This window comes from Acanthisitta chloris, unplaced genomic scaffold (assembly GCF_000695815.1).
Source record: "Acanthisitta chloris isolate BGI_N310 unplaced genomic scaffold, ASM69581v1 scaffold18143, whole genome shotgun sequence".
NCBI classification, from domain to species: Eukaryota; Metazoa; Chordata; class Aves; order Passeriformes; family Acanthisittidae; genus Acanthisitta; species Acanthisitta chloris.
Window position 1 is genome coordinate 17,291 of NW_008664481.1, and position 18,793 is coordinate 36,083.

The window sequence follows — 18,793 nt, forward strand, 5'->3', positions numbered from 1 at the left end:
TGAGGATCCTCATCTCATATTTGTGTGCTACCAGCATTGTGAAGGATATCATGGGCTGCTGCCCTCCTGTGATCAGCTAGCTGGGATTTCCTCTGACAGGAAAGCTTGCCTATCTCTCATCTTGCAGAGGGTTATGTTATGGTGTGCTCTGCCTCTGGTGTGCCATTAGAAGCTATGGCATGCCAGCATGGCCTCCACTGTTGCTCCCAATAAAATGTTTAAGGACCGCAGGCATATGACATGGGCCCCAGGTAAAAGCTCTGCCTGGCACACTTGGTAGCTTATGTACATGACAAGTCAGATAGAATGTGGACAGAAGGGACTGAGCCAAGGACCCTACATTTAGTCTGAGGAGAGAAAATACTACCTTGAGTGTGAGACTTTGAAGAGTACACTCTGTTGCTCTAATAAAAGATATGCTCTCTTCCTATAAGCTTCTCATTGAAAGAAAGGACATCTTTTATGGGATACTGTAAAACTGTCATGCATTGCAGGTAGGTCTGAAGATATATTTTTAAAATCCTATTCTCAAGGTCTCTGGGGTTTTCTGATATATCTCTGTTTAAGCAGTTCAGTCTTTTGCAAGTTTGGCAATCTTAACTGTGGAGTAATCTTTTCTCCTCTCAGCTGGTTTTGCTCACTTAGGAGGGAACTCTTTATCCATTCAGGAAGAAAAATGTGTCTTTAAAGAACAGTATAGGAAATCCCCTGCAGCATGTTGTATGGTAAGATAAAGTCCCGTGGTAGTAGTTCTTGCTGAAGGAACAGTTACTGTGTTCTTGGAATCCAGAACGGTAACTTCCAACACCTACAAAATACACCCCACATGGTGAGACAGTTAATAGTTTGTGATGCTGGAGGTGGAAGGAGTGTGATGGTAAAATTGTTAATATTTAAGATTGAGAGGGCTGGCTAAGAAGTAACTTTGACTTAAAGAATAAGCCTTTCAACTAAAAGCTAACAGTCTGTGATTGTTTCCAGCTCCCTGCTTCTGTGCTAAGCTAATACTGGGTGTGCCACTCTTACAGGCTCCACCAAGAGCCATTTCTCCATATTGTCATGATATTGTTTGATTCCTTAGAAACATGGCAGTTAGGAAGTGATTGATAGAGTTCATGAGTCCCAGGGATGGATACCTGGGTTTGCTAGCATTGATATGATTGTTTTTCATCACCTCTTTCATTTTTTTTCTTGGTTAGGTCTCTGCAAACACTTGGCGTAGAACTGGGGAGCAGAGAGAGATATACTGTCCCAGAGTTCATAGTTAATAAAGCTTCTTTCTGGTCTGTACTAAATTGTACCTGTATTTTTGCACCCTTAGAGTCCTGAGATTCTCCAACAGAACTGTCATCTTCAGAGACAGTCAAACTTGAGTCAGATAGCTAACTAAGATATATGGTTGGGACTATACACATACACACGCACACACACATTTAGGGAGTCACATGCTAATGAGTGCTGCAAACATACAGGGCTTTCAGGAAGAAGCATTTTCAGAAATGATGTAACCAGATACCCAGAACCTTAATTTAATTTCTTTTCAGACATCAACAGGAAGAAAAATGCTGTAAGGATCTCAGGGAAGACACTCGTAGAGCAGAGGGAGATTCTTTCAGGACAATGCTATTTTTCAAGGAGACTCTTGGGTGCTACACAAGTCCAGCATACCCTCTAATCCCTGAATGTTAGCAATAATGAATGTGTTGCTATGAAAGCCAAAGAAAGCAGTGTTAAGTAGGACAACAGTACAAAATGTGAACCTATCTGTCTGTGTGATTAGTGGAATGAACCCCTCTCAGAAAATGAGTGGAGTTAAGGAGACATTTCCAGAGGTTGTGGAATGTGCCCAGTTTAGCAGTACACAGAGAAGCAGGAAGGGTAAGAATTCATGTAGCTGTTGGTTACTTGGGAAATATCAACAGAAAGTGCTGGGTGATTGAACAGAAGATCTGATCCATGCACCTTTTCCCATGAATAGAGCTAAAAGCCAAAGAATCCACCAAGTCTAGCCATGTCAAACTCTGTGAAGAGGAATGGGAGGGAAAAATATTAGTAGCAAACTATGTGATAAAATTTTCTGTAGAAAGTATGAGTCACTCAGTTTTCAGTTAACCAATTTAATTACAGAGAGTAAAATAAAACCATAATTTGCCTGGTCATCCATGAGGAGGCAGATGAGTAATTTTGCAAATGGTCCATGTCTCAAATTATATTGATAAATTAATTGTACTCTGAATCCAAAACACCCAGCCCCACAAACATGATCATCTGCCATGACTGTTCAATAAAAGCTTACCCTAAAAACCGTTCCCATTTACAAATATGGGAAAATTCTCTGTTTTAATCTGATCCTTGTTCACTGATACTAAGATAACTTCCCCAAAGACCTCAATGGGAATGAAGTACTTAGCTTTTTATGGCCCTTTTCAAAAACTTTTCTTTTGTTTATAATGATAGAGACCACCAGCAAGATGAAATCAGTGAGTTGTGTCCAACGACAATATTGATAGCCCTTGTATCTGAAGCTCTCTTTCAGCATGTAGCACACATATGACAATATTGATAGGCCTTGTATCTGGAGCTCTCTTTCAGCATGTAGCACACATACTCTGGGGGCAAAGCACACCCATCCCAGTGTCCTTGAGGCTGAATCACAAGTTCTCTTGCTTTACTATTCCTTGCTGAACACAAAACATGTTATCGACACCAAAGTTCTTTAACACCCAAATCTGCAATCCTGAGCCAGAGGTGAGATGCTGGATTTATTAGCATGTTTCTCTGGCACGTGTTGTTGAATAACTGTTTCTATGGCTTTATGCAGACTCTTTAGGCTTAAGTCTATTTTAAAACAGCAGACATATTTGACTGCATTTTGGCATCATGTTGTCATCTGTTTCTGAAAGTTTCCTAGAACACTCAAGAGGAAAACTGTTCTCTGTGATGATGTTAATTTGGGAACATGCTGAATACGACTTCTAAAATAGCACTGTCACCTGCTGGGATGCCACTAGGGCATCCCATGTTAGTGTCTATGGCTGGAAAGTTACATCTCTCTTAAACATCTAGCTGCATTTTTCAAGCTGCTGGGAATGGAACATCTATTCATAGTTATGGCAGTATGATATTCTTCCATATTTACCATTGCTCTCTTCAATGTTATGCCTTTTGGCCCTGTAGGAACCAGTAGAAAAGCCTCTGTTACGCAGATGTAATTATTTTCAGTGCATTGTTTTGGTCCCTCTTTCTTCATCCCTGTGACTTTTTTTAATTCTCTTCTTCACACATTATCTTCAGTCTGTGCTTGTTCTTTTTCTTCTGTTGGGCTTTGAATATCATGAACTATTCCCACTGAAAATGTTTCTGGTTTCCTTTCACAAATAAGTGACAAGCATGAAGACACGACTGCTGGGTGTACTTCATTGTCTTCAGTAGTCCTGTGAAAGGCAAGACCTGCCTCACTATGACTTCAGTCTTCTGCCTGAGACTGAAGAGTGTTTGTGTGACTTGAAGAAGCAGCTTTGTTGAGAAAAGGCATTGGGAGGAGGCAGAGTGGGGATGGGAAGATGAGAGAGTTTTGCCTTTAACCTAAACTTACAGCTGTTTTCAATTTCTTGTCTCATTATAAATTTCTTATTTTCTTCCTTCCAGAGACTGCAATCTTTTCCTGCCTGAAAAACAAAGGCTAATTTGTGAAAGACAGGAATTTAATTGGCTTAGAAAGCCTAACTCATCGGTGATAGAAAAACTGTTTCAAGATCTGGACAGCAGTGCTGGATATCTGTTGTTCCTATGATAGTTCATCACGACAGTACAGCCTTGAAGGATGCTTAGTCACTATTATGCTGTCTTTTATCTCTGTGGTAAGCAAATATTATATGGGTTTTCTTTTTGAAGGAGAGAGTTAAAAATGTCCCTCTAGAAATCCTGCAGAAGGCATATGTCATTTTAATGTCTTTCAAGCTTTGGTTTGAAAACTTTTGGCCTTCTACACAGTAATTACTTCCACTGAGGAAGTGCACACATTCTGCTACTCATGCTAATTACTGATAAGGAAAAGGCAAGAGGGCTCAACGATGAAACATTTCATGCACTTGTCTTTCTTTTACTAAGCCAATTCCTGCAAAGCTGGCAGCAGTTAGAAAGAGTACCTTCTGTAATCATCCCCCTCAGTGCAATTTGAAAATTTCTTCTCTTCTTTCCGTCAAAAAAACCAAGCTAGCAGCTCATGTTTTGTCAAACTGGGCTTCACATGCTATGGACACTGAGCAGCAGGCAGACAGTTAGGCAAGAGGTCACACAGATGAGTAAAAGAAAGGAAAATTGTTTCAATTTCTTAAGCTTTGCTATTCACTATGAAGACTGAGGGAGCAGATGCTATTATAAATATTAGGAAAGGGAAGGTGCAACAGCTTGGCTAGATTACAGTTGTGAACCCTAGACACCCAGTTTGTCATTTTAACTCTGATAACAGGGATTGCCAGATCTTCTTCAGTCTTATAATACTTGGCAGGCTGGGATTGCCAGCTCTTCTTCAGTCTTATAATACTTGGCAGAGAGACAGGAGGGAAGGGAGGAATAAATTCCAGCATATTTCTTGCTTCCTAGATGTCGCTAGCTCTTGAGATAATGCTGTGAAGTTTGTAAATGAGATAGGCTAAACCTTAAAGTAGATGAGTAAAAATGGGACTCAAATGCTTTTTAATTTTCCAAAATAGGATTTTAAATCAGTTTTGTTATTAGGATTTTTAGTATCTGGAAGTTGCAATCTTGACTGTTAAGGGGTAAACTTAAATTTTTGCAGAAGGCAATTGGTTCCATCAGAGATTATAGCCATTACACCAGATACAACAAAACCTTGTAAATGTGTCCTTTGTTTAGGAAATGTATTCTGATACAATTTCCTGCTACTGAAATCAGTACCAATTTCCCTAACTTTACCTGATATTACTTTAGATTTACTTAATAAAAAGCTGGGCTAAATAGTGAGGCCAAAATTAGATCATTTGCATCTTGCTGCATGTTCAATTAACATGCCTAAAAATAATTTAAAATCTAGACACCTTTAATATTTGCAGAGCAGTGGCCAAATGTGAAGAGTCTTGTCTAGAGTTTACAAGGTTTTAGAATTCCTTTAAAATGAAGGCTAAATGTACTTCAGGGAATGAAGCAGTAATTTATATTCTCTTGAACTCAGCTTCTTGTTTTAAGAAGTTTCTAAAAATGTATTGAGAAAGTATAGAATTCTAAACCTGACCTCTAGGATAGTGGAATTCCACTTGGTTTGGGATTGTGTGTGTTTTGCATCATCCAGGTTACTGTGATTTACACAGCACTGAATGCAAGACCGTTTTGTCAGTCTACTGCTAACAATTCTCTGCAGTATTCAACTAGTTCTACCCATTGCTTGAAGTTCAACTGAGAGTATTTTCAGCTAGATGATACTTTTTTTACTTGCTTCTTTCCTGTGTGAACCAGTGTCTAGGGTTTTAGTGGGGTCAAAATATGACAGTTACTATATCTCCTTTATTTGCCTTGTTTTCTAGAAGGAAATTAGATGTCATCCCACTCAAGTAATTGTAGACTTACAAACTATTAAGTATTTTTGTAGAAAAATTACTGGTTTGGTACATTGTTCTATGCTGAGTTATGAGAAGGCTAATAAAATATAAAAAGATTCTTTAAGAAAAACAATGATTTCCACATACTGTACATAGCATCAGTAGGACCCAAAGATCAAAAAAGGTGGACTGTTCCTGGCCAAATGAGAGTGATGTCAAAGATATTGATTAAAAATACAAAACACTTGGAACATTTTCTTTCTTTTTATTGAAACATTCTTCAGAATTGTTAATGAGATCCAACAATAATTGGAAATAAGATACTTTCAGGAAGCTCAATGGAGGTTTTTTTTCAAAATCATTTTATGTCTGGAAGTCTCAAATTTAAATTGTGATGAAACAATCCCATATTTCTTTAAGTGGATTCAGTAGCCAAGACTGGATTATGGAAGTGTTTTAGTGAAAGGGCTCTAGATGCATATGTTCTGATTCTTCTGTTTATATGGTTTATTAATTTTAGGAGAAATAATACAAACTGCAGCTGAACAAATCCACAGACAAAAATGGGACAGGCAGTCATCCCCAAAGGAGACAGTAAGATAAAATGATGTGATAGTGCAACTGCAGTACTTTACCATAGAAAAAAATGAAGTATCAACAAGTATCAAAAAGACTTTGCAGTATAGTAATTTCTGTCAGATCTCAAAACAGATAGTGTTTTTCTGAATTCCAGCAGAAATGAACTGCTTAAAGATATCAAAGCTTTTCTTAAAGGCAGGGTGGGGGTGGGGAGAGAAGTACTCTAGCCCTTGTTATTAATGGGAAAAATAAAACGTAACCTTACTTCAGAGTAAGGCCTGGGAACTCAGGACAATAAAATGCAACTCTAATTGGCATAAAACCCAAGATGGTGCTTGACGGTATTAATCTTTGAGTGTATAGGAAGTTATAATAGTGAAATGTACTGCTAAAACTAAACATGCCATATTAGGTTAGCAGCACAAAGACCAACCAGACCACAGAGAGCCATATAGGAAACAGATGATATGCACAGAATGATTAAAGAGAAGGTAATGTGGCCCTGATCACTAAAAACATTATCCAATAAATCTAACTCACTCTCTCTTAAAGTAAAGGCATAAATATTAAGGAAAATAAAAATCTAGTGTATAATGGTAACAGACCAAGGAGCAATAAACATCATGAGCTGATGATGGATGAAAAATCATGTCAGATAAACTTGATGAATGTTTTGGAGATTGAATTAGAGACAATTGCAATGGAACAGATGTAATTTGTATGGTTGTCAGATCCTGCTCCTATTTATACAGATGAAAATTATGACTGACTGTTGACATCCATCGAGGAGGTTTTGCTGACTGAACTCAGAGAACAGGGAACAACACATCTCTAGTGTTCACTGAAACATTTTTATTGTAGATATCCACTCAAACATTGCTTTGCATATTTGCATAGTCAGATAAATTTATACGTCACAGGAAGAGGATAAACCTGTGGTTCTGGGGGAAGTATAAAAGAGCTGTGGATAATATTGCAAGCTTGTTTTGAAATGAATACAAGATAGCCTAAATGGGAAGTTCTGAAAGACAGTGTGTTTACTGAGAGTACACAGAGGACCTGAGCTCATACCAAATGTTTTGTGGTCTGGGATCTGGTGTGAAGGTATGCCAGGAGTGATGGAGAATGTAAACCATGGTGAGGCAGTGCCAGAGGATTGCAAAGGCTAGAGGGAGACAAGCCTGTAACTCCATTCATTCTGCAGGAAGTGCTCCATCCCCAAAGTACACTCTAATTTTGACAGGCACTAGCTGGAACACCTGAGAACAGAACTGTGGGAGGAGACTGGGAACTGCTCTCAATTCCAGCACTTGTCTGTTCAGCAACAGAGATTCATCGTGAATCGCAGGGCAATCCAAGACAATTTACTGAATGAACTTGTGCCACGCTCACAGTTCCAAAGTATGAGCAGTTTCCTTTTTGCAGTGGGAATTAAGATCCCCAGACAATGTCTAAACTGCTGATAAAGTGCATACTCAGTTTATGAAGGATATTAAGGTGTGAGGTGGTGACAGGACAGTAATATTGCAGAAACTGATCTGATTTAATTAGAAATATGGGTTAAAAAGTTGGTTTATCTAAAAATCATTTTTTAATGCTAAGAATTATTAGGATTATTTTGAAACTGGTTTGGATAATGCTGGATTTCAATTTCCCTGCACCAGATTCTAATGTGATGTGTGAGAGAGCCATCCCTGTATAAACACAGGTCTTGAAGGAACATTTTGGCTCAGTGACTTCCCCTGTTGCTGCCACCAGCTATGGCATACAGTTCACTATGAAGTGGAAACAGGAGTCTTGATAAACTTCAAAGTAACGAAGTTAGTACAAAGTGCTAAGGTAATTGGAATTTAATAAAATTTAAAGCATAGGGAGAGTTTTAAGTATACTAAATGTGCAGTGTGACAAATACTGAGGAAAATGTATTAGGACAGGAGAGTACATAGTTGTTGCTATATAGCTGGAAGCAATTGCTTGATTGCTATATTACTGCTTACCCTGAGAATATTGCTAATTTGATGTTCACACATCAAGAGGTAATGTTTTGGTACAAAAGCAATTAAAGTGGCAGGAATCTTTCTCTTAGTCATCACTGTTCTGTTCGAGATGTCTTTCTCAGTCAGACACCTGAATTTTCACACCATAGAGTGATTAGACAAGCCAAGTTTTAACACTGTAACTGTTTAACTCAGAGGCCTATGCAGCCTTTGTTTCTCGCTGCTGGGCACACAGACCTACGGAAATGCCAGCTCTGAGAAGAGACAAACATATGTTGTGGGTGAAGGCAATGGAGGGCTAATGAGGTTCTTGTCAGATGCTTTTCTCTGCTTGTTGTGTAGTTCCCTTTCTCTAGGGTGTTATTTAGTCTACAAGCCTCAAGGAAACAGATTTTCACAATCGAAGTTTTTACAGTGCCTTGCTGAGCATGAGAGCCTTACATCATAGAGTATTTGCTTTATTGATGGCTCAACTATAGAAGGATTTGTCTTCTGTGCAGCTTTTATTTTCCATCCTGGACTCCAGCACAACCCTAAGCAGAGGGAGGGTTAGATTTCTCCCAGAGAACAGGGAATCCTAAGAAAAACTGTGAGCATGTAGCTAGCAGTAGCATGGTCTATCCAAGCCACGCAGGACCACACTGTCTTATCCACATGCTTTGTAGCTGTACATGGTAGTAAATGCAGTAAAAAGCCTACACACAGCATCTTCAGAAACTCAATCTTTTCATCCCTGTGTCAGGAAAAGCACTTAATGAATTCAGTGGGAACAAATAAAGAAAATATGCCCAGGTTGAGAGGCAGTGACATTATTTGCAGGGGACAGTGAGAAAAAATATCCCCTCCCCATTCAGCTCTGCCAATGGAGTTGGTCAGCAGGTAAATAGGAATTTGTGCATCAACTCTCCTTCTGTTCTTCTCTTGCTCAGCTCATCTTTTCCTTCATCCCATTTGAAGGGCACCCATAGCAAAAGCTTTGCTGCCTTTCACTGTAGTCCTGGGACAGTTTAGTTTAAGGTTTAAGTCCTTTTAAACCTTGCCAAATTCCTTCTTCCGAAGAGAGTAAAAGGTAAAGCTTTTTTCAGTGCTAAAAATTAGGCAGAGTAGAATTTTAAAGGGAGTTCATGTGGAGCCTGGCTGAATGTGGCTTCTTTCAGCTAATGTAGCTGCTGACAGTCTGACTCGTTGCTCTTCCTTAATACATTTGTCCACCATTATTATGTCTTTCATGAATGAGTCCTTAAATGTCCTTTAAAATGAGCAATACAGTTTGTCACTGTTTGGCCAGTCAGAAGATAAGAAGACAAGATGCTGTATCACAGAGGACATTTATTTCCAGGCACTTTTACTGTAAAAACCTGCCTCTGAGAGCATAGCTCTGAATAATAACTCCTAAAGAGAAAAAAAAAAGGACATCTGTCCAGGCCCTCCACAAAGTGACAGTAATATCAACTTAATGGACAAAACTTCCAAGAGGAGACTATTAAGCTTTCCTGAATAGATTAATGTTATGCAGTTTTAATAGAGGTCTGAAATAGATGTGAGAATTAAAGAGCATACAAAAACTAGGCATTCTGTGGAGTTTTACTTGATATAAAATTCTCTTTCAGATAATTACATAAACTCTATTTTTCAAGCTGGCTTTAATGATCTATGCCAACTACACTGTATTGCAGAAGGAAAGCTTTCAAATTATGACCTTAACTGTTGAGTAAAGGCATCAGCCATTGGCTCTGACACATATATACATTCAGATGGATCAAGCAATGATGATGAGCTAGTTGGGGCCAAGTGGTTTTAGGACTTGTTCCCTATTAGCCCCATCCTATTATAAATTAACCATCTGGCTAAATCTGTGCTGGCTAGTTGTAATCTCTAATTGGTCTGCAGGTTAGGATTGGATGTAGGCACTTAATTCCTGCCCCTGACTTGTGCTTGGTAAGATCAAGACCTCACTTGGAGGGAAGGGAAACAGGTATAAAGTATCTGGCTACTCCAGCTTTATGTTTGCTAAGGTAGGTATCAGGTTGTTTTTATTTCTTCTTAGTTTCTAGAGCAATGCTTATTAATTTGAAGTTCTCCTTTTTACTGCTACATCATGCTAAAACTTCAGTTGGTTGTAGCAGCGTTGATATATGGGTGAGTACTTACTTTTAAGATATTTTAATGAACATTGAGTACTTATAATCTCTTTGGAATTTTTTTGCAAGTGAATTTCAATAGACTTGGAAATGTTCTACAAAATCTATTTTTGTGTCTCTTTGGGTTGACCCCGGAATAATCTTCATGTACACTTTCCACGGACTACCTGATGAACTGCATACTAGGTAATTTAAGGAAGTAATTACTTCAGCTAGGTGTGCATATGTAAATGCATTACTGTTTCTGGTACAAAAATTGATAGAAAACGTGTTTGCTTTGTTTTGGTTTAATTGAGAAAAGCTGGTTCCCATAGCGGAAAAGAGAAGTTATTTCACTTGGCCCTGAACAAAAGATCTCTGTTTAGGTGGTTTATGTGGTATTATTACTATAGCTAATCGTGTCCCTGGGCTTTCAATTTCAAAAATGAACACTTATGTCATTTTCAGTAGTTGCCATGGAAATCCTCACAGCATGAACCTCTTCACTGAACACCTTATGGCAGATAAATTATGTCTATTATTTCCCTAAACACATCAGAAACTAGAGTGAAAAGGGTTTTACATGCCTGTAAAGCACAGGCAAAAGAACTGATACTTGCTTGTTCTAGCATATTTTTCCTAACCTCACTTCAAATCAGATAAATCAATGTCAGATTTTAAGTGTGCATTTATTTGAAAAAAGCAGTACAGTGAATTGAAGAAACCTCTTTTTAGCTCCTGGTTCCCTAAAATATTTTGAAATGAAGCTTTTTCCTTTAAAAAATCCAACTATATATATAGTATATAAGGCTTTTAAGAATACAAATATGGGAGACATTACTGGCATTTGAATGCTTTTCAGTGTTCTACTCTTGAGTCTGCTCTGAGCAGGTGTAATTTTTGCTAGAGCAGGGTCAAATCTAAAAAAAAGAAAATATATACGATCTTTCAGTTTTAAAGAATAACTCTTGTGTGTTTGATGGGAGTTCTTTAGATGATTAACAGGATGATTTTAGGGTCTGCTTTAGACTACACTTAATTTTTACTTGAATTCTGAAATAATGAAATGGAAAAGAAGTTAGTTAAGTGACTTTTTTTTGTTTATTTTTTGAAATGTTCTCATGGCTTTCCATTGCTATCTTCTCTGTGTATCCAGATGTTAACATCAACATGAAAGATGTTAATATCAACATCTGGTAGCTGTTCCTTTTCAACAGAATGTGCCTAATAATTAATGGGTTTTTAACATTTCTTTAAAAGCTAATTCAGCTGTAATAAGGGTGCTTAAAGCGCCAAAAGTTTTGTTCTATTATCTTGAATAATTATTAGTGCCACATTATAACTAGCAGATTAGAAGGGTCATATTGGAGTGCACCTTGGGCTAAGCAACCTTCATGCACTGATGCAGTTCCATCATCTTAGGCTTTAGCTCCAATGGCTATGTAGGTAGACAGGGAGGCAAATTGTCCTCTGTTGCAGTGCTGTGAGATCGGGGTAATTCTATTAGGTACATATTTACACAAATACTGCCAAGAACAGCATTTGTCCCAATATAGACATATAAGGAAATTAATAAATTGGATTTGCTGCAAAATGTTAAGAAATAAAAATGGAAAATAGGAGCTTAATGACAAAATGCACAGGCTGCATAAAATAATCAGTAATACAGCTTTTAAAAAATATTTTCTACTGTTTCAATAGGCCTTCTTTATAAGCAAGAGGAATATTAGTACTTTTCACAAAGAATATTTCTATTAGTCCTGCAGGACAAGGAACTCGAAGATGACTGTTTTATGTGATCATACAAACTGTATTTATCTCTGTCGAGCTCCCAACATCCTGATGTTGATGTCGTGGAAGTAGCATCTGTGACCAGTTCGGTGCCAGCTGCAGCAAAGGCCAGTCTCAAATACGAGTGGAGATGATACACATGGTGGGTTAAAGCACACAGATGAGCAAGAATGGAAAATAAGCTTGCTTTGCCACTTAACAGCTCCCCCCATAGCAGAGAAAAGGAGTACTTCGTTCTCCTGAGCTTTCAGTCTGTCTCTCCATTCACTATGTTCCCTTTTAAAATTGAGTCTGTTTAGCTTCCCCTGCCAGACACTCTGGCACAGTTCCTCAGGCACTTAAATATCATTGCGGATTTGGGCTTCTGAGTCTACATCTTATTTCCCTCTGAGGGGGAGGAAGCTTTGCAAGTAGAGTTAATTTTGCTATAGAGGAAATAAATGCCATTAAACCTTTCTATTAGATTAAAACTGATAATAAAGAACAGCGTTTGGCCCTCCATGAGGGATGTCTGTGAGCTGCACGGCCCCACTGCCTGGGATGCTGCGAAAAGGCTGGATTAGGAGGAGCATTTAGTGTAGCTGGCTTCCAATGAAGCCCAGGCTAGTGCTTCCCTCATGTATCATCTGCTTTTTCTGTCCTTCAGCAGCATGTATGGAGTGGATCCAAACAACAGATAGCACAGATGTAGCTGCTCCATAAAAGCTTCTGAAACATCCTGTGTCTGATATAAACAAAGATGACCTTTAGTATCTCTCCCTTTGACTGCCAATAATGGGCTAGTCGTGTTACAAACCTCCAAGAACACACGGTACGCTTGGCACAAATTTCACCAGTATGGGCAAGATACAACTAATTAATGCATGAAATTACTCAGAAGGCATAGATATGTGTGTGACTGTGTGTATATATGCAGTCTAAATTATACAACTATGCAGTGGTATATGGGAGAATGCAGTCCACAGCAAAGCAACATTTGCATTGTTGTAGTGTGGCAGCCTGATTCTGCTAACAAACTGGCATAAAATAGAGCAGCTGCATCTAAAATGGCAAAGATGTAAGTAGTGACACATTACTGTCAGTGAAGAATTGGGTGCAAATTGCCTAGCTTACATCCAAAAGATGGAAGAAATAGCTTTCGACTGCTGAACATTGCCATCCATTTTGGAAACAGAAGCCAGAGTTGGTTAATTTTCATTTTAAACTCCAAGTCTGATGGCATAAGGCAATCTGGTTCCAGGGCTTGAACACAGTTTTCTATCTCGGTTTAAAAGTAAGCTAATCTAGTAGGTTTTGGTACATAAATAATTAAATGAATTCTTGTTATTCTGTGAAGCTTTTACTTGGTTTCATTCACTATTTGTGCTTTCCTCTTGAACAGAATAACAAACTATTGTCTGATTAGCAGACTTGCCCATTGAATGTTTATTTGCCACTCAATAATAAAGCATACGATGTTTGAACCATGTGGGTAGTTAGTCACCACTATCAGGAAACAACTGGTAACTGTTAATATTTTTCTCAGGTTGTCATAAACAAAGCTGATCTATGTGTGGCTTGACAGTCTGGTAATGATTTTTTCCCTCGTCAAAATGTGGTGTTCACCTTCTTTTTGTAATACATGCCAAGATGCTACAGACAGCTGAGGTCAGAAATGCATTCAGGCAAATAATTGCCACTGGAACAGTGGCTTTGTAATGATAGATGCTTTCTGCCAGTACTTGCTTCTATTTTGTAGAGTAACATTAGCCGTAGCTGTCTTTGGGGAGTAGAAATTATCCTCTGGCTCATTAGCAACAGTGTGGTGCTTCCTGCTAGCTCAGTTGAGCTGTACCAAGGCGGGGTGGAAATGCCTTCAACAGCAAGATGCTGCGACTAGGATGTTTCTGCAGGGCAGCAAAGATTTGAGTTTGACTTCCTTCTCCTGTGCAGAGATGGGAGCTGTTCCTGGGGCTTCTGCTGCTTGTGAAAGTGTGCTTTTCCTGGGACTGCTGGGTATAATGAAGTTATAGGTCTTTAGCTGTGATTTGCATGGAGAGACTGAGCTTTGCTTGGCTCTTGGAAAATGTATAGGGCCCTGTGGCTTCTCAGTGGAGGTGGCTCTCTGAGCACCCTGAGGGCACAGCATGTGGCAGGGTGGCATATAAATGACCCTCCCTCCAGGCATTTCCTTTTGGTTCAGCTGTGAACAGTTTTGTGTGCAGCTCTCCACTGAGCCCAGAGGTCATTGTGGAGTCTATTTGGAAGGGCCCAAATCTCCCTTCTCCATGGAATCCAGATGCTGCACTGGGGTCTTTTTGGAGGAAGAGAGATATCAAAAAGCTAAGTAAGGCCCAATGACTGTATTTCAGTATAAAACCCCAGTAGTATTTGGAAATTGCATGCTAAAGCTTTCAGGCTTCAGTTCCACACACTGCATGTGTTTAGTTGCTTTAGACAATTGGACTGTAAAATTTATTTTCAAGCCACAAAGTGTACTGTTTAAACTTCTGGACAACTTATAGAAAAGTTTGTCTGCTATGGGTCAAGTACAAACTTCATCACCTATGTGCTTTAGTATTGACTTCTAAGCAAGCTAGTTTCCTCCAAGGGGAAAAAAAATTAAAACATGCTTAAATAATATTTTTGCTGTAGTTAGGACTTCTGCAGTGCTGTACATTTTTCTCCAACATAATAAAGATGTACCCACATTCCTCACTGAAGCTCCAAATGTGCTTATGCTTAGCTTACTTTGTCACGACATCTTTCTCTGCTACTTACAATCTTATATAATGAAGTGCTTTTAAAATGCAAATAATTTTGCTCCAACTTCAGTGTAATTTATCTCCAAAACAAGAGACATAATTTTCTATTTGGCAGTGTTATGGCCATGTACATGAGCCTATTTAGCAACTCTAAAAATATAAAACAATGTTCAGATCTTTCTGTATGTGATGCTGATGCAATTTATAATGAATTAGCCGACCAAAGATCTTGGTGATATACTTAACCTAGAGCAACATTAGTTTAGAAAGAATTGTTCTGTGGTTTGTAGACCTCAAACAGAGGAGCTCCCTGCAGAAGGGAATCTTGTGTGTGCATTAGGGCTGATTTCTCCAATGACTTCACAATTTCAGGGCTTGTTTTTGGAATTTTGCTGAACACCAACTGTCTGACTTCGTGTGTGTGCATGTATTACCCTAACTTTCAAGCTTCAATCAAAGTTTCAGTGATGCAAAAATGGATAGTTTTTATGCAATTCCATACTTTCTGGACAATCACTGAAAGTATTACTGACTGGATCCAACAAAAGATCTTTCTGTACCAGATAGTGCTAGGATGTGTGGGTCAGGTATTTGAGCTGCAGAGCACATATTAAGTTTATTTTTTTCATTATTACTTTAAAAGCAACAATTTTACTTTGGGTCCAATGAGCTGTTATTCTGCATACTTTGATACTGGAGTTCTACCAGTACTTGTATTCAATCAGGAACAGATCAGGAGGTGATGACCTTCATGAGTCTGAAGTGTTCATTCAAGTGCACTCTGTATTACTAGCTGAAAATAAAATAAATAGAAACCCCAAAGCCCTGAAATGTCTTCAGTATGAACACAAGCTGGTTTTGTAGGAATTTGTCAAATAGCTTAAGCAATTCTTCTTCTTTTACTTACGCACTAATGGTGGGAGGATTGTTTTCTCTGCATCTGTTCTATTAGATGTGACTGGAGAGCTGAAATCACTACAATGAATGTTTTTAGCAGAATGAAAGTATTTATCTTTGTGCAATAAGATAAGTCTGGTTTACAGGTGTGAGTAAATGCTGTGTGGGTTTAAGGAAAATGTTTACTATAACACACCTGACTTTACCAGTTTACTGATCCACTTTCTCTAGTGTTCTGCCTCTGGGAGGATTTGTTACTTCAAACAAACAAGATGGAAAAATAAAGCAAGCGTGGAGAAAGAAGAGTTCCTCTCTTGACTTTTGCAAACTGTCAATTTATGCATTGCAAGCCGAAGGGTAATTAGCATTTGATCATTATCTTGTCTTCACTGTTCTGTTTTGGTTTTGGTTTCCTGTTTTTTAATTGGGCAATCTTGAGCTCTGCTGTTATCTCTGATATGTTTACTACATGCTCTGTGAGGCTACTGTTTTCTCATGTTATTGTCTTAACCATAAACACATGTGCTTTGCATGAAATGACTTTTTGTAGGTTGTATCTCAAGATCATAGAAAAGGCTGGTGAAGACTGAAGCTGTAGTTACTGTATGAGGACGATTTAATTTTTAAGTTACTTCAAGCGATAGTAGTTTTGAACAGATGCTGATGTATAATGTAACTTTGCTAATCAACTTATTTTTGTTAGGTGTTGATATGAGACCATAATAAGGAGGAATACAGTGAGACACTACCAATTTATTTCCATAATTCATGTAAGTCAGTGCAACTCAAAATAAGAACATAAGTGCCCTATCAAGTCAAGCCTGTCTAGCCTAGTGACAATAGGAGACATTAGTTACTTGAAGTATTTTTGATCTATATTGCTAATTTACATGAACTGAAAGACTGACTGTAAGCTGTAAGTTACTTGCTCAGTCTGAAGTACTATAATAATGCTTATATCATTCTTTATGTAAGTGCTATAACAATAGAAATCAAAATATATCCATAGCTAAAAAGGAGTGGTTTAGCTTTCTCTTTGCAAAATGTACTAGCTTTCTTAGGGGGTTTAAGCATTTTAAACGCACTGAATAACCACAGCATCTCTTGATGCTTTAATCAACAACTGGCAGGATTAGGCTGCATCACCTTTTCCCATATGAAGTGAAGGGGAAACTGCTGACTTCCTGGATAGGTGTGATTCAGCCTTGGCATAACTCTGTGAATGCTTGTAGGTAGACTCAAACTCCTTTGTGTACATTTCTAAGCTTTCAAGTCAGGTGAAGCTTGTTATTCTGGACAATTCTGCATGTGCTTAAAGGTAATAATTCATAAATTAAGTATGGTGCAGGTATGGCTTTGTATCCATGTAGACTTCATTGTAATACTACTTAAAATAGGTATTTGTATAAAGGCTTTGTTTTTGAGGCTTAGAAAAACCTTGAGGAGCAGATGAACTGTTCATGCAATACTGTGCTGGTGAAGTTAGCACAATCCTGCCAAAATGTAGTAAGTTTATCAAGTATGAAATGCCACAATATCTGTAAGATTCAGACAAAGTGAGTATCCTAACCAGGGTGCAGGTGCATCTTGTATAGGAAGAGCTGTAAAGAAAAAGTCATGTATATGTGTAGACCATATGAAATGTGTCATACATAAAGCACATGAGGAGCAGCTGAGGTTATTTAACCAGGAGAAAAGGAGGCTTTGGTGAGACCTTATTGCTCTCTACAACTACCTGAAATGAGGTTGCAGTGATGTAGGAATTGGCCTCTTCTCCCAGGCAACTCATGACTGGATGAGAGGCCAAGCTATGCCAGGGGAGGTTCAGGCTGGACATCTGGTAGAATTTCTTTACAGAAAGGTTTGTTAAGCATTGGAATGGACTGCCCAGGGAGGTGGTGGAGTCAGTACCCCTGGAGGTGTTCAAGAAATGGCTGGACACGGCACTTCATGCCATGGTCTAGTTGACAGGGTGGTGTTTGGCCAAAGGTTTGACTTGAAGATCTTGGAGGTCTTTTTCAATCTAAATGACTCTCTGATTCTGTAGGACATGGGTTTGTGCAGGTGTGTTTCATGGACATGCATGAACAAGCATACTGCCAGTAGAGTGCATTAGGTTTTAGATGGATGCAGCTCCTCAATAGAAGTTAACTGATTTCAGTCCTGGTTTCTAACTGCAAGCCATGGCAAAACTCTGGATGATGGAGCTCTGGCTTAATGCTCCTGGTCTAGTTCTTGCTATGATTTGAGACACCTAGTATGGGGCTTGAATACAATTTAGCTGTTCAAGCACAAGTTGTTCTAAAAAGATTTAATCACAAATATAGTTTCAATAGAGCCTTAATTTTATATCATGGGAGATATCTAATCTGGAGATGCCTTAAGTTTTATTCTTCAAGTTTCAGTGCTCAGTGCCTCTTGGTGGATGAAGAGCTGTTGATTACCTGGATGTTGTTCTAGGTGCTGCTGTGTTTTACTCACTTATTCAGTGTGGCGTGTGAAAATACTTCTGTGGTTATTCTCTAAGGGATGGACTAAAAATATAACACTTTAGTACCCTAGATCTCTCAACCATGGATGTTCACTAGTGGAGCAGTCAATCCTACAGACACATCAATGCCAATGGTAATCAGAAAAATTACTTCCTTGTTCAAAGGGAATGTTTTAGCTCCTTTTTGTGTGTGATAGCTCACAGCTATAACAGCCTTAAGGACTAGGTTCAGTTTCTCAAATTAGGTACCCTCTTATTAGAGGATGTAGCAAACTTCTGCTGTATACTTTGCTAGAAAAGATATCGATGTCAAATATAAGTTATAGATTAAATCCAAGACATCTGAGTCCCTCATCAGAAGAATGAACACTTGAGTAAAACACATATGACATCTCAGTTTAATGTATTTTATAGGTGATAGATTAAATAAATATTTTTCTGAACTTAATTAGAATTTTAAAAAAAAATATCAAGAAATGGTAACTTCTGCTTTCTCGAATATGCAATTGATAATACCTGCAGATATTTTAGCAACTTATTTTCTGATGCTATTAATGTGAAGGACAACTGAAAAAAACCAAAACTCAAACCCACACCAAACAAAAACCCCTGTGGA